This window comes from Lissotriton helveticus, chromosome 2_2 (genome assembly GCF_964261635.1).
Source record: "Lissotriton helveticus chromosome 2_2, aLisHel1.1, whole genome shotgun sequence".
NCBI lineage: Eukaryota > Metazoa > Chordata > Amphibia > Caudata > Salamandridae > Lissotriton > Lissotriton helveticus.
The window spans coordinates 121279455-121293859 of NC_136060.1; positions in this window are offsets into that span (position 1 = coordinate 121279455).

Below are 14405 nucleotides of genomic sequence, written 5' to 3' on the forward strand. Positions count from 1 at the left end.
GTGACACAGAACAATTGTATAAAAAATATCCACAACCTTAATATCGATACCCTAAACATAAAACACAAAAACATTAAAAAAAAAACATTAATATTGCCACAGGAACAAACATAATATACTAGAATACGGAAAACAAAAACAAAGAATCACAAAATATTAGCAGCACATTAAAACAAAGGGAACATAACTTAAACCACAAAAACAAAATTATAGCAAGAAAAATATTGCTCCAATTAAAGAAAAAAATATGTATACGTTATCTTTAACATATTCATGATAAATGTATTGCACATATAAGAGCACGAAAAACATTATTTAGGGGCCCATTATGATGGCGGGCGGATTGCCCCCGCCAGGCTGGCGGTGGCCACCGCCAGCCTGGCGGGGGCAATCCGCTCGCCATCAACTCTCGTTTTTCCCCCCACCATATTAGTATGGCGGGGGGACCTCGGCGGACGCAAAGACCGTCCGCCGCTTTTCCGCCCCGGTTGCCTTGCGGCCGGGGCGGAAAAGGAATAATATGGTGGCGGTGTCTATAAGACACCGCCAGCCATATTATGATGGGCATTTCACAATGCCTTGCCGCCACGGAAAGGCATGAGGACTTCACTCTGGGGGCCCCCTGCGGGCCCCCAGAGTGAAGGACAGTAGGGGGGTGCACACGGGGGGTACCTGTGGTACCCCCCTTCATTTGCATTTACAAAGCGGCAGGCACCGCGCGGTGCCTGCCGCCTTGTAAATGCAAATGCTGGAAAGCATTTTTAGCATTGTGGCGGGTGGTGCAGAGAGCACCGCCCGCCACAATGCTAAAAATACAGGATGTGCCCGCCACTATGGCGGGCACATCCTAATACCACCCCCGGGACCCCCGCCCTTATGGCGGGCGGTCCCAAACCCCGCTAGGATGACGGGCGGACAAAGTCCGCCCGTCATCCTAATGGACCCCTTAGTGTTTATGATTTATGGTTGAAATAATCAAAAGGACCAGTTAGAAAGCCTGAAACCAACAAAATTAAACTTGAAAACAGGAAATACAAACTCTTTCCCAAATAATACACACTATAAAAACAAACTCCCTGCCACAACAAATTGAAGAAGGTTAAAAACAAGGACTAGGATGGCAGCTAGAGAAACACCCAAAACATACTAAGTGATAGTAATTCCCCATAATTTACAACTAACACACAACAATGAAAATAATGAAGAAAGAGTCATTGTCTATGCACCCACTAGAAACGTACTAACCCTAACACTGAGAAACTCATGGATGGTGGATGGAACTTTTTAATCCTGCCCTGAACCATTTCCCCAAATCTACACTATATGTAAGAAATTGGGTTATTATTTGGTGTAGGTGACTACCCACCTAAAGAATCAATCACAACTCTTGTTCTGGTGAACCCTCAAAGTCACTAAATTAACCTTAGCGAAAACCCCTGGAAGCTATTGCACAGAGCAGACAGATTTATCTTATGGCAACGTGTAAAGTTTATATGCAGTACCAAAACATAGAAAAGTTGAACTGCAACACAATAAAAATACAAAACTGTATTGGAAAAATAGGGTAAAATGTAATAAAATGACACAAAAATGACTAAAATCCAATAAGGGGAAACAGAAATATTATGTTTTTAAAGTTTTAAGTAGAAACAGTGCCAAGAAGCATAAAGAGCCAATGATAGTCAGTGGTCGTGGTAGACCAGGACTTAGGCACCATTTGACACTGGCCATGATGCAGCACAGGTTGGGTACATCAACAAGGTTCATTCTGGTTGAATATGTTACCTTCTGATTTTAATCCCTTAAGTCCCAATTCACCACAGGAGCACACTACTAAATGCAGCCAGGACGTCAAAAGAGTCAGTTAGAGACTCACAGGGTGTCAGATGGAGGCAAATAGCAGGGTCCAGTCTGGGGGTTCAGTTGCCAATAGTCAGCTGGGCAGGTACAGGAAAAGGCGTATTTTACCTTGTTGTGTCTCTATAGCTTTAGCTGGAGTTCAGCCTTATGATGTTTTAACTCCTCTTCTTTGTCCCGAGGACAAAAGAGAGCAGGTCTAGTGCTTCAGGGCTCTTCTCAGATTGCAGACAGCAGGTCCAGTCTTATTCTGTTCTTCCTAAGCCCAGCAATGTTCTAAAGCGGGTGCCTGGGAATGACCCATTTATGCCTGGCATAGCCAGTGGATGGAAATACCTCCTTGGCATGCCCTGACCAATGTGGTGACCAGGACCAACCTTACCCAAGTTTGGCATTTCCAAGATGGCTAAAGTCTTCAGCCACACTAACTTGGCCTCTGACAGCTGACAGCTGTGTGTGTGTGTGGGAAGTGTAGTAATGTAAACCTAGAGTCCTCTGTAACACTAAAATCCATTTTGGGGCAGTCACTGTAGCCACAATAAACTCAGAGAGAGAGATGCCTTGTAAAATAAAAGTAGGGTTTCGAGAAACCAGATAGTGGATACATATGAATTGTTTTTGCATCTTGTTTCGACTCCTTTCAAGTGCACCCCCAACCTTATATGTAAAACCCAGAGACAAAAGAATATGAGAACAAAAGTAGAGTCTTTCATCAACAGTGGATAGACAAGAATTAATTTGGGAATTATGTTTCCCTTGCCTTCTAATGTGCCCCACAATGTATATGTCAACTCAGCAGACCTGTCAACCAGGATTTGACATTCAAGCAGTATTTACCAGTGTAAGTAATGTCAAAAAGGATGCTAGCAGCTCAACCCCGCATATTCTGTCAGGTCCAGAGAAGGCAGCTCTGCCCAATCAGGTCAACCTATTGTTTGCTCCTGGGAAGCATTTTTCAAATTTTTCACATCTTTTCAAATGCTAATTACTGGCTGACAGATGCAGGAGAGAAAAAGCAAGAACTTGAGCCAGTGAAAAGTAACTTTCTAAAAGTTAGTTTTCGTTAATAATTATTAAACATATTACTTCACCTTTGAATTGGATTTTTAATGCCTATTGGAAATAGCTGTTTAATTGTTTTCGAGCTCGTTCCATTCTTGAAATATCGTCTTAGATTGTAAATCTGTACTATGGTTTTCTACATTAGACAGTTAGGCCTTCCACAGTGAAAAATAGATTGTGGGTGCTAGTCATTGTAGGGACATGTTGACATTACATTTCTACATGCCCTACTTTGAAATACCATGAACATGACTTAAGAGGTAACTTCTTAATATTCAATTATTAATATTTGACCTATCGAAAGAGTTTATTTGATCGGTCCAATTGCTCTTTTTAAACTGGCCCAGTTATGCTACAAAGGTAGTTCTGAAGCCATGTTTTCACGCTGCCGCTGTTGTGGATGGGACAGTAGGTGCTGCAGTCCACTAGTGCCCTTTAGCTTACTGGTTCTGTGTACATTTTGTACCATATACTAGGAATTGATAGGTAAATTCAATATACAAATTTACAATATGCCATTTCATCCATGTTTAAAGGGGGAGCAAAGGCACTTTACAACTATCTAGCAGGGGTACAGTGAAAAGAGGTTTAAAACCAGCAAAAATATAGTGTACTGCAAAAGGCGAAACATATGGGGTGACCACATTGGAAAGGTTGATTTCCTAGACTATATGTGGACAATATCATAATAAAATATCCTATTACTAAATGCACTGTTGCCAAGCAAGCAAACTGCAACCTACAACAAATGCTTAACACTAATAAAACAATAAATAAACGATTGCAATCCACAAAAAATCACAATTAATTTTTAACAAGCCATGATTCCAACAGTTTAAAAAGTGTACCCACTCATAGCAATACAAGGCAGCACTTAGCATTTTAATCATGTATATTAAGAAACTTACGTTAATATACACTTGGTATAGGATATGCTGCAAATGCAGAATTTACATATGATGTAAAAAAAAGTATAGCATCAGCATGTGTCCCTCTCTCAGAAGTAACCAAACATATGGCATGCTAATAGATTACTATGAAGATAATTAGTTTGGTCATCTGCAACAATCAGGACAATGGCACCAACCCAAAGTCCACATTGTATGGTGAAATGTTTTTGACAGCACCATCTTTCAAGAGGCAAATATAGCAACATAGTGGAAGAGTATTATAATTACTTACAAAAGATGCTTGAAAGAGGGCACCCTACACTGACCAATTCCTAGAACTACTCCAAAAAAACAAAGCTACCAAAAGCAAAGGCTAAGACTGGAACAATACATAACACAACTAAAACCAAAGATATCCATACAGACTCAACAAATGCACGAAAAGCTATCAAGCACGTTACCTGTATTTCCGAAGAAACAGGGCATACCCTGGGGCATGGTCAGGGAGGCCAAGATGGTGAACACATGCTAATAATTCACCAGACCTCCTCTGCCATCCGGAATCCTCAGCCACCTGTTGCAGCCAACCTGTGCCCTACCCTCCTGCAGCTCACTGAGTGTCTGCTTAGCAGGCCGCCTGTCCTAACGCACCACTCTCACTGATCATGGTGGTAGCCGTGGAGATGAGGAGCAGCCTCACAAGGGCAGCAGGCTGCTAGCAGGTGCTTGCAGTGGCCAAAGATGTGGCTGGTGCTGAGGCGGCTTGGACCCGGTGATGGGGCTTTCGGCCCAGATTCTCAAGGCCTTCCTGGGTGTTGGGGCTGCCCAGATCCCCATTGGCAGCAACTGCCTGCAACATGGGTTGTTGCTGAGCCGGGCAGGCTGGATTCCTTTGTCAGATTGGTCCACATTGTGATGGCATCCTGCACAGGAACTGTCAGCCTGCTGGGTGATGAACCTTTCTGGACCTGCTGCTTAGACACCTACCTTGAGTTCCCACCCCGAAGTGGCAGGCTTATCGAGGCTGCTTCTTAGACCTTTGGGAGCCGGAGAGCTTTGCTGGCATGCCTGAAACTGGATACTTCTCCCCCATCTTGCCTACAGCCATCCTGTGATCTGCCTCTGTCCAGACCCTGCATGGAGGCACCAGCAGTTCAGTCACAATCAGAAGACAAGCAGCCCGCATGGCCCCGACATACAGTTGTCCTTCTTGCAGGAAAACTACAGCGTGGAACCTTCCTGGGACAGGCAAAGTGGCATCCCATGCTGGATTGTTCCTGACTGCAACAAACCCCTAACTTGAGAATGGTCTTCCTGCTGGGTGAGCCCCCTTTAGGGGACTGCTGCCTCAGCGCCTGCCCTGCAGACCCCACCTCGGTGTGGCTGCCCTTGGGATCCTGAGGGACTGATCGGCTGGGGAGCTTCCCCGGGATGACAATAGATGCTGCCCCTCCCTCCCATCTTGCCAACAGCACATCACCTATTTGCCTCTACAAGGACCTTGCTACGTGAGGGGCCATGGCTGCTTGTGCTGCCCACCAAAATTGGGGGACAAGCAGGCCGATTGGCCCCTGATGAACAAATGGCCTCCCTGCTTGTGGTGGTGTGGGTGGATACCCACATCTCACTGGCTCCTCTTGAGTCTTTGCAGGCCTTACAGATCTTATTGGGTGGCACACTGCAGTTGGGGCGACTGGATTTGTTCCACATTCCGGTCCTCTCTGCCCCCCTTGGACTCTAGCTCCCGTGTATTTGCGACACATGCGCATTACTGTACATCACGCTTGCGCGGTGATGGGTTCCGCGTGCCGTCATATACGTGTTGGGTGTGGTGGGTGCGTGACTCCCGTGAAATTTTTTCATGTCTAAAATGATATATATATATGTCTTTGATATACATATTAGGGCAAGACATTATCTAAGGTATTCATAAAGAGAATATATTTGTACTTGTACTAAACATATATTACTTTTAAATGCAATTTCGCGAAGTCACGTAGGGTGCGTGCTGCGTGTGCGCACGGTCCGCGGATCCCATGTGACCTGAAAAAAAGATTTGATTGGTTCATAACATTTCCCATTGTAGCTATTGAAGGACCAACCCCATTTCAATCATTCTTCTTTGAGCATCTTTGGAGAGTCATCTCTGTGCTTTGAAGAACAATGATTTCACCATTTTTTTTCGGTGTTTTAAAAAAAAAATAAGAACATGGCTTCAGGACAGCAGCAACAGGAGGAGGAACATTCTTCGGAAGAAGAATTTTTGCCAGAAGCTCCACGTCCTCAAAGGCCAGAGTCAGTGGTATGGAAATTCTTCACCTTTCCAGCAGGACAGAAAGAAGTACATGCCACGAAGGTCACCTGCCGGATTTGTGAGTGAGCCTTATCTAGAGGCAGTGCTGAAAAAAAGTATTTCTGTGGCACTGCTTGGATGTATAAACATCTGAAGACTATTCATCCGGCAGATCCGGCTCATGAGAAGTGTAGAAGAGCGGAAAGGAACCCTCCACCTGCAGTTCCTAGTACTTCAGGAACATCAACTGCTGCATCTCCACCCGACATACGCCCTGAATTTGTTTTTCTTGAACAGCACTGCGTCAAATGCAAGAAACGTATTTGTTTTGGGGAGCCGTCTGTCGAAGCAGTTTGTGCTGCGCAAGGGAACAATTGTTGCTAATTTTTTGTTTGCTTTGTTTTTTGGGAATGCAGCATAATTCCTGAAGTTTACTGTTTTTTTTCATTCTTTTTTATTTGTTGAAAAAACACCAAAAAAATACAAATTGTTTAGAAAAATAAAAAAATATATATAAAAGAAGAAAACAAGTTCTTCTCAGAACTAACATCTCTGGTTAAAGGAAGAACTATGGGGCATATTACCAAGGGTGGCGATATTGAATTATCGCCGTTTTCAGCCGCTAAGCGATGATAATTCCATCGCCCTATTACCAAGCTGTCGCTAACACCAGTTAGCGACAGCTTGTAGGCGATAGCGAGCGGTTTGGGGCCCGCTTTGCATGTCAGCGATATTTATCGCTAATGACATGCAAAGTGGGCGTACCCAACCGGTTATCGCCTATTACCAAGAAAGGGCGAAGCGATGGAAATATTTGCGCTAAGCGCGAATATCGCCAAAACGCTAACACCTGCAAATACCAGTTCTTAGCCATGTTATCCAATGGGAGGTGGATAACATGGCTAACAGCATTTGCACGCTAATGCGCGAACACCGCTGGTTTTCCAGCGATATTCATGCTAACGCCTGCAATATTATCGCTTTTGAGATAAACGTTGGTAATAGGACGTTATCTCAGCGATAATATTGGGCAAACGCGCGGCATTAAAAAAACTAACGCTAAGCTCAGTTAGCGATAAATATCGCTAACTGTTGGTAATATGCCCCTATATTTGTATGGTAATGTGTGAAAGTTTTGTTGAATATATGTGTAGAGGATAATTGACTAAAATAATGCATTATTAGTGTATGGTGAATGTATAAGTGCAGAACTATAAGGAAGTGCTGCAGCGTAACACTGCAAACTCTTTAGCTGCACTGTGCTGTGGCACTTCCAAAGCACAGGGATGTAACATATGTACATGAATATGTTGCAACTCTGTGCTTCCCTCTGCACTGCTGCACAAACTGCAGCCATGTGGTGACACAGGCACCCTTGCACCATGGTGCGAGGAATTTGTGTTGTGGGGAGATTGTTTTTGTGCAGGAAGGGCCACCTTCCTGCACAAAAACAATCAGTAAAGGCATTTTTCTCTTCAATGTATGCTGTGCAATGCAGCATACATTGAACAAGCAAAAAATGAGAAGACATAAAAACAATTCTCCTTGTTGTGCCTTGTTACACCAACTGGAGGATGGTGCAGTATTCAGATTTATGATTTCTCATCAGTCTGGAGATGTGTCTTGTTCTATGAGTGATGCGTGGGAACACCCATAGCAGCACCGAGGGAATGCCCTTTCAGTACAAAATGTTGGGTATGAGGAGGTCATATAGAAGAAAAGCTATGCAGGGTGCCTTTTCCTCTCATTGTAAATATGAAGGAGTGGCTGACGCCATCAGTACATTACAAAAAGTGACGTATTGTTGGTACAGGGTGCTTCTAAATCTGCCCCATTAGTGCTTAGGTAATGGCAGACTGATACAATAAGAACATATTGCTGGTTGGTTGATTGAAAAATTGCATGAGAGTGACAGGAGTTAAGCACAGAGATATCTCTCCAAAGATGCTCCAACAAGAATGATTGAAATGGTTGCAGTCCTTCAATAGTTAAAATGGGAAATGTTATGAACCAATCAAACCTTGTTTTTTCTCAGGTTACATGGAATCCTATAACAGAGGGATTCCAACACTACATAGGTATTAACTGGGTATTTAGAAGAGTGTATTAATACTTTGTAGCATGTTGCAGGTCTGTGTCAGGATTTCACGGAGCTGCGCATGCATTACGTATAGAAACTACATCCCCCATGATCCTATAGGGGGGAGGAGGTATTGCAGCCAATGGTGTGCGTGCTCTGATGCGCGTAATTCTATCTGTTTCCTTTTCATGGTTTCTTCCGAGCTGGAGTGTTGCTGCTCACTGAGAGGGATCCCATTTCCTGCCTGGATTTCCCCGTCTCAGCGTCCTCGCCTGCGGGAGGTCTTCGCGCAGGTAGGATCCTCGAGGCGATTTGACACGCGGAGCGCCCCGTTGATTGGCGCGCGCTACTGTGTTCTTTTCTTTGCCCGCAAGCCTCAAGTCATTCGTAAAGCGGAGCGCGGTGGTTACTGGAACCACGCGCTGCCGTTTTCTGTTATTCATTTGCGCTTACCCTGATCTAGCGGAGCGCGGTGGTTGGGCCCCACGCGCTGCCGTATTCTTGACTAATATAGGAGCGCTGTGACAAGGTGTCCAAGCGCTGCCTGATTCTTAATTTCTTTCTTTGCCGCCGCGGAGCGCAGTGGTGGACGCAAACACACGCTACCGTGTTCTTGACAAGATGCAGACATAATAACTTTTACTGAGGAAGCGGAGCGCAGTGGTGGGGTTAACCAAGCGTTTCTGTGTTCCAAGGAGTACATTGGAACCTGCATTTGGAATTATCGTGCAGGTGTTTTTCAGCACGCTTGGTCAACAACAGTTTTCTTAATTCACTTCACCACCTACTTAACAGAGCGGAGTGTTGTGGTTTTTGCCTCCCACGCATTACCGTGTCTGTGGATTACTTTGGTGATATTGGGATAGGGATTAACATTACATTTACTAAAAAGAAGGGATTCTTTTAAATTTTACTTTGCTTCTTTGGAGATAAGAGAGAAAGGTTTTCTTTCATGGACCAGACTAAGAGAAACCCATTTCTCTGATTGAGCCTGCTTGATTCATGGTATGACTGTAGTAGTAATCAGAAATATGTTGTAGAAGATGGGGGTTATAACATTTATGAGTATGTTCTATGTTTTTCAAGTTGGCTATGTTGCTGGTGAATCATCGTGAGAGTCATCAAGAGTCATCAAGTGGATGTTGTATTTTGAAGCAGGTATATTACAGTTTTAGTGAGACCATATGAGAGTAGTTTGGTGTTATATGCACTGTTTATATTTACGTCTTTTGTTGTTTCAGGCTCCCTTCCCTGCTGTCCCTTCCCTTTCCTTTCCCTCGCCTAATGGCTCAAACACTCTGTGTATTGCATTTAAAGTGTTTGTGACGTTGGGAGGTGGACCATTATTTACGACAGCTGGATTCTGTGGAGCGTAGCCTGACAGTCTGCATGCATACTATATAAAGAAATTGACTTGTACTAGGGTTAGTGGCTAGGCCAATCCTTAAGTATATAAATGATAACTAGAGTGCAAGATAGATTTATAAATGCTTAGCTTTTGGCAAAGTGATAGGATACATACATTGTGCTGAGTGGGTGAATGGACAAATGCTTGAGACAGACAGAAGGTTTCCGAGACTGCTTAGTTACTAACTGAGTTTTTAAAAGAGTGCATCAATGCTGCTATACTTTAGCAGGAGAGACTCAGTAGTGTAGAAGGGGTTAAGGGACCGCATACATTGTGCACATTTGACTGTACCACTGCTTGTCTGAATGCCTGACTCATTCTGCAATGCATAGACAGTGACTGGGTTCTCAGACTGCTAGTAGTTGACAGTAGTATACGTTTATAAGCACTTATGTGTCAGCAGAGAGATTAAATAAGGACATGCTTCTGTCAGGATGATTGTAGGAGTGGACACAGACTCAGAGTGTGATTTTAGACAGCCAAGACTATTCCCTGGACTTTAGTAGGAGAGACTCAGTAGTCTGCAAGGGGTTAGGGGACCGCAGACATTGTGCTCATTTGACTGTTCCACTGTTTCTCTGAATGCCTGACTCATTCTCCAAGTGCATACACAGTGACTGGGTTCTCATAGTGCTAATAGTTATCATCACGATAAGTTTATAAGCACTTATATGTCTGCAGAGAGATTAAATAAGCACATGCTTCTGTCAGGATGATTCTAAGACTGGACACAGACTCACAGTGTGATTGCAGAGAGGCAAGACTATTCCCTGGACTTTAGCAGAAGAGACTCACTAGTCTAGAAGGGGTTAGGTGACCGCATACATTCTACACATTTGACTACAGCACTGCTCATGTGAATGCCTGAATCATTCTGCAAATGCTTAAGCAGTGACTGAGTTCTAATACTACTAATAGTTGACAACAGAATAGGTTTTTAAGAAGTTATTGTCAGCAATGAGATTAAGTAACCACATGCTTCTGTCAGAATGGTTGCAAAAGTGGACACAGACTCACAGTGTGATTCTAAACATATAAGCTTGATTTATATTTAAAAAAAATATATATTTTTTGTTTGGAGTCGCCTACCCAGCTCGTTTTGGAGTCGTGCACCCAATGCCTTCACACCAAGGGGCGGCGCTGGGAGTCCCGCACCTAGCACATTCACACCAGGGGGCCGCGCTGGGAGTCGCATACCCGACGCATTCACGCCAGGGGGGACGCGCTGATCGCCGCACTGGAGTCGCAACTCCACATTTTTCCGTTAAAAAAACGTAGCTCCTATCACTAATTAACATTCTCCCCCAGGACCCCATCCCCCGGGGCCTATACACAATGGTGGAGACCGTGGGGGCAGCCCCAATGCCCCCACGGTACAGCCGGCTCCCCGCGTCCTTCGGGAGCCGGCATTGCTTTTCCACATGGGGAGCTGCGAACATGCAGCTCCCCGTGTGGAAAAGCAATCTGGTTTGCATTTTGGAAGAGAGAGCAGGTTTCCTGCTCTCTCTTCCAAAATCCAAACCAAGGGGGTCATTATGATGGCGGATTTTCCGCATACTCCGGGCCGGCGGAAGCCACCGCCGGCCCGGAGTATGCGGGAAATCCGCCGAGGAGGCCTGAAAGACCCACCACCAAATCAGGATGGCTGGTGGGTCTCACAATGTGTCCGTCGCTTTTCCGCCGCGGTCGGAAGGCGACCACGGCGGAAAAGCACTAACATGGCTGGTGGTGTCTATCAGACACTGCCAGCCATATTAGGATGTAGGGAAAGTAATGCTTTTCCGCGGCGGCTTTTCCGCCGTGGAAAAGCATACGGACAATCACTTTGGGGGCCCGTTGCGGGCCCCCTGGGTGAAGGTTGCGTGGGGGGTGCACATGGGGGGTACCTATGGTAAAACATACAGGATGTGACCGCCAGGGTGGCGGTCACATCCTAATTGCCATGGAGGGACCGCCGCTGCCCATGCGGACGGTCCCTCCTACTCAGGGGTGGCAGACGGACGCAAGTCCGTCCGCCATCCTAATCGGCCCCCAAGTTTGCCATGGCAGGGCAGGAGCCGTGAGGCCCCCACCCTGCCATAGAAAACAGCAGTGTCGCGGGGTGGGCATCCAGAGACACTGCAGGAGCCGGCCTTCGGGGGGTGGCGGTCCCCAGGACCATTGAAGGCTCCAAGAGGGGGGCCCTGTGGCCCCCCTCACAACACTTTAAAAGCCCCAGGGGGTGGCGGTCCCCAGGGATGGGGGGGCTTGAATGCCCCCCAAACCACTGCAACATTTAAAAAAAAAGCCCCGGGGGTGGCGGTCCCCAGGGCAATGTGGGGGGGATTGGGCCTCACCACACTTTTGCTTTTCTACCCCTGGGATTTGGCCCACCCAGGGCTTTATTTAAATTAGCCCGTTTATTTTTTTTTCATTTTCACGTCTAGATCCGCGCATCCAGCTCGCATCTCGGCATTTAAAAAATTAAATGCTTTTATTAGCCCTGGAAGTCCTTGTAGGACCCCGTAATCAGACGTACGGGGTCAGGGTGTTTCAACCTTGCTCACTCTCCTTGTTTTCCTCCTTCATTTTACTGCCATCTTGTGCCTTGCTTCTACTGAAGCACAAGATGGCTGCCAACAGTACCTGGTTTAGAGTGTTCACAGCCAATTAGAATGCAGCTCGTGATCGGCAGGGTACTGATCTGTAGGGTGCGCGGATCATCCGCAGCCATAGATATCGAAATGTTTTTAATTTTGATTTTCTCAGCAACTACTGAATGGATTTACACCATTTAACTAAAAGGGATCTTTCTGAAACGAGGGCTACCTTTTTGCCAAATTTGGTGTAATTCCGTTCAGCAGTTCGGGATGTAGCCGTGTCTAAAGTTTCCTTTGGAACATTGCATGGGGAAAACATGTTTTGGGACCCCCTTTTTTCTCGGCCCCCGCTTACCGAATCACCACGAAACTTTGAAGATAGGAGCAGACCGGAGCGGGCCACGAATTTTGAAAATTTCACAAAGATTCGCCAATCGGCGCCAAAGTTATTAGGAATAGAATGTTGCAATTTACCTAAGGAAACTAGGTCCTAACTATTACCACCTACTGGCAACCGCCAGTAGGATATATATATATATATATATATCCTACTGGCGGTTGCCAGTAGGTGGTAATAGTTAGGACCTATATATATCTATACTACTATAATAAAGTAAGAACTTTCAGGCTTTGAGGCGGGTAAACTCAGGAACCACGGCGCCAATCTACACACCCGATACACCATTGAAATCGTCAGGGTGTGTAGATGGTTATAGGCTATATAAATATAAAAAATAAACGTTTAAAAAAAAATGATATTAAAAAAAAAGTAGTCCCTCCAAAGTAGCGCCGGCAGCGATGTGCGTGCTCACGTCAGGAGCACGGGGAGGAGCGGCGTCCTAGGAGCAGCGGACATGGCGTGGGGGAGGAGTGGTGACGTGAGGAGCTGCGGACAGGCCAGCGGCGGTGCGAGCAGCGTAGAGGCGGACATGGCGCGGGGGAGGAGCGGCGGCGGACAGGCGGTGAGGAGCAGAGTGGCCAGGAGCGGTGAACTGAGGAGCGGCGGATGAGGTAAGGCTCCGGGGACAATGTTGGGGTAGGCGGGTGTTGGGCCAGGCGGGGGACGGGGAATTAATGTCGGGGTAGGCGGGTGTCGGGCCAGGCGGGGACGGGGAGTTAATGTCGCGGCAGGCGGGTGTCGGGCCAGGCGGGGGGCGGGGAGTTAATGTCGGGGCAGGCGGGTGTCGGGCCAGGCGGGGGACGGGGAGTTACAACACAACAGACTACAAGGCAGGCGGGGGTCGGGGCAGGCGGGGGACAGGGCGGGCGGGGGCATGGGCTGCTGGGCAATGTCGGGGGAGGCAGGGGTAGGGGAAGCCTGAATGCTCCTGGACAAGGTCGGGACGGGCTGCTAGTATATATATATATATTCTAGACACTGAGGTTTACATCGAACAGAACAGAATAGAAACCAAATTACATCGAAAACCACGGCGGGTAATTCGACATTACATGCCTCTAGCTGTCATGTGTACCACCTGATCACCAGCATCCCCTATGGGGAGATGCTCAGGTTAAGACGAATTCACAGTGAAAATGAGGATCTAGTGAAAGCACAGTCAGAGAGTAAATCCAGATTTCTAGAACGAGGCTACAGTAATAAACTTGTTGATATTGCTAACAGAAAATCTATGGCCAAAGAACGTTCTGATTTGCTTCTAACAGGCATGAATAGTGAGAGTGATTTGGAAATACCTACCAGTATTGACACCCCTGTGAACACAGTCTCAAAGAAGGATACTCCCTTTAGACTAGTGATTCAATACAGCCAACAACATAGGAAAATAGAATCAATAATCAAGAAACACTGGCCACTGGTACTATGTGATCCAGTAATAGGTTCTAATTTACCTAGGAGACCGTCATTTACCTACAGTAGAGGTCGCTCAATGAGAGATGAGCTTATCAAAAATAGCCCTGAGGTAATTGAATCCACTGATTGGCTGAAAAATCGCAGTGGTTTCTATAACTGCAAAATATGCAAAGCCTGTAAGCAAGGTGTAAACACCAAAACATATGTTTCACCTTTTGATCAAAAGGAACACAAAATCAAACAGCTGCTAACCTGTAAGACTGAATTCGCTGTTTACGTGTTGACTTGTCCTTGTAACCTTTTGTACGAGGGAAGTACAAAGCTCCAGGTGCATAAGCGCATTCTACAGCACCTGAGAGCAATCTCTAACCAGGACAACACGTATCCTGTAGCTAGACATTTTAAATCTGTACACAAATCCAA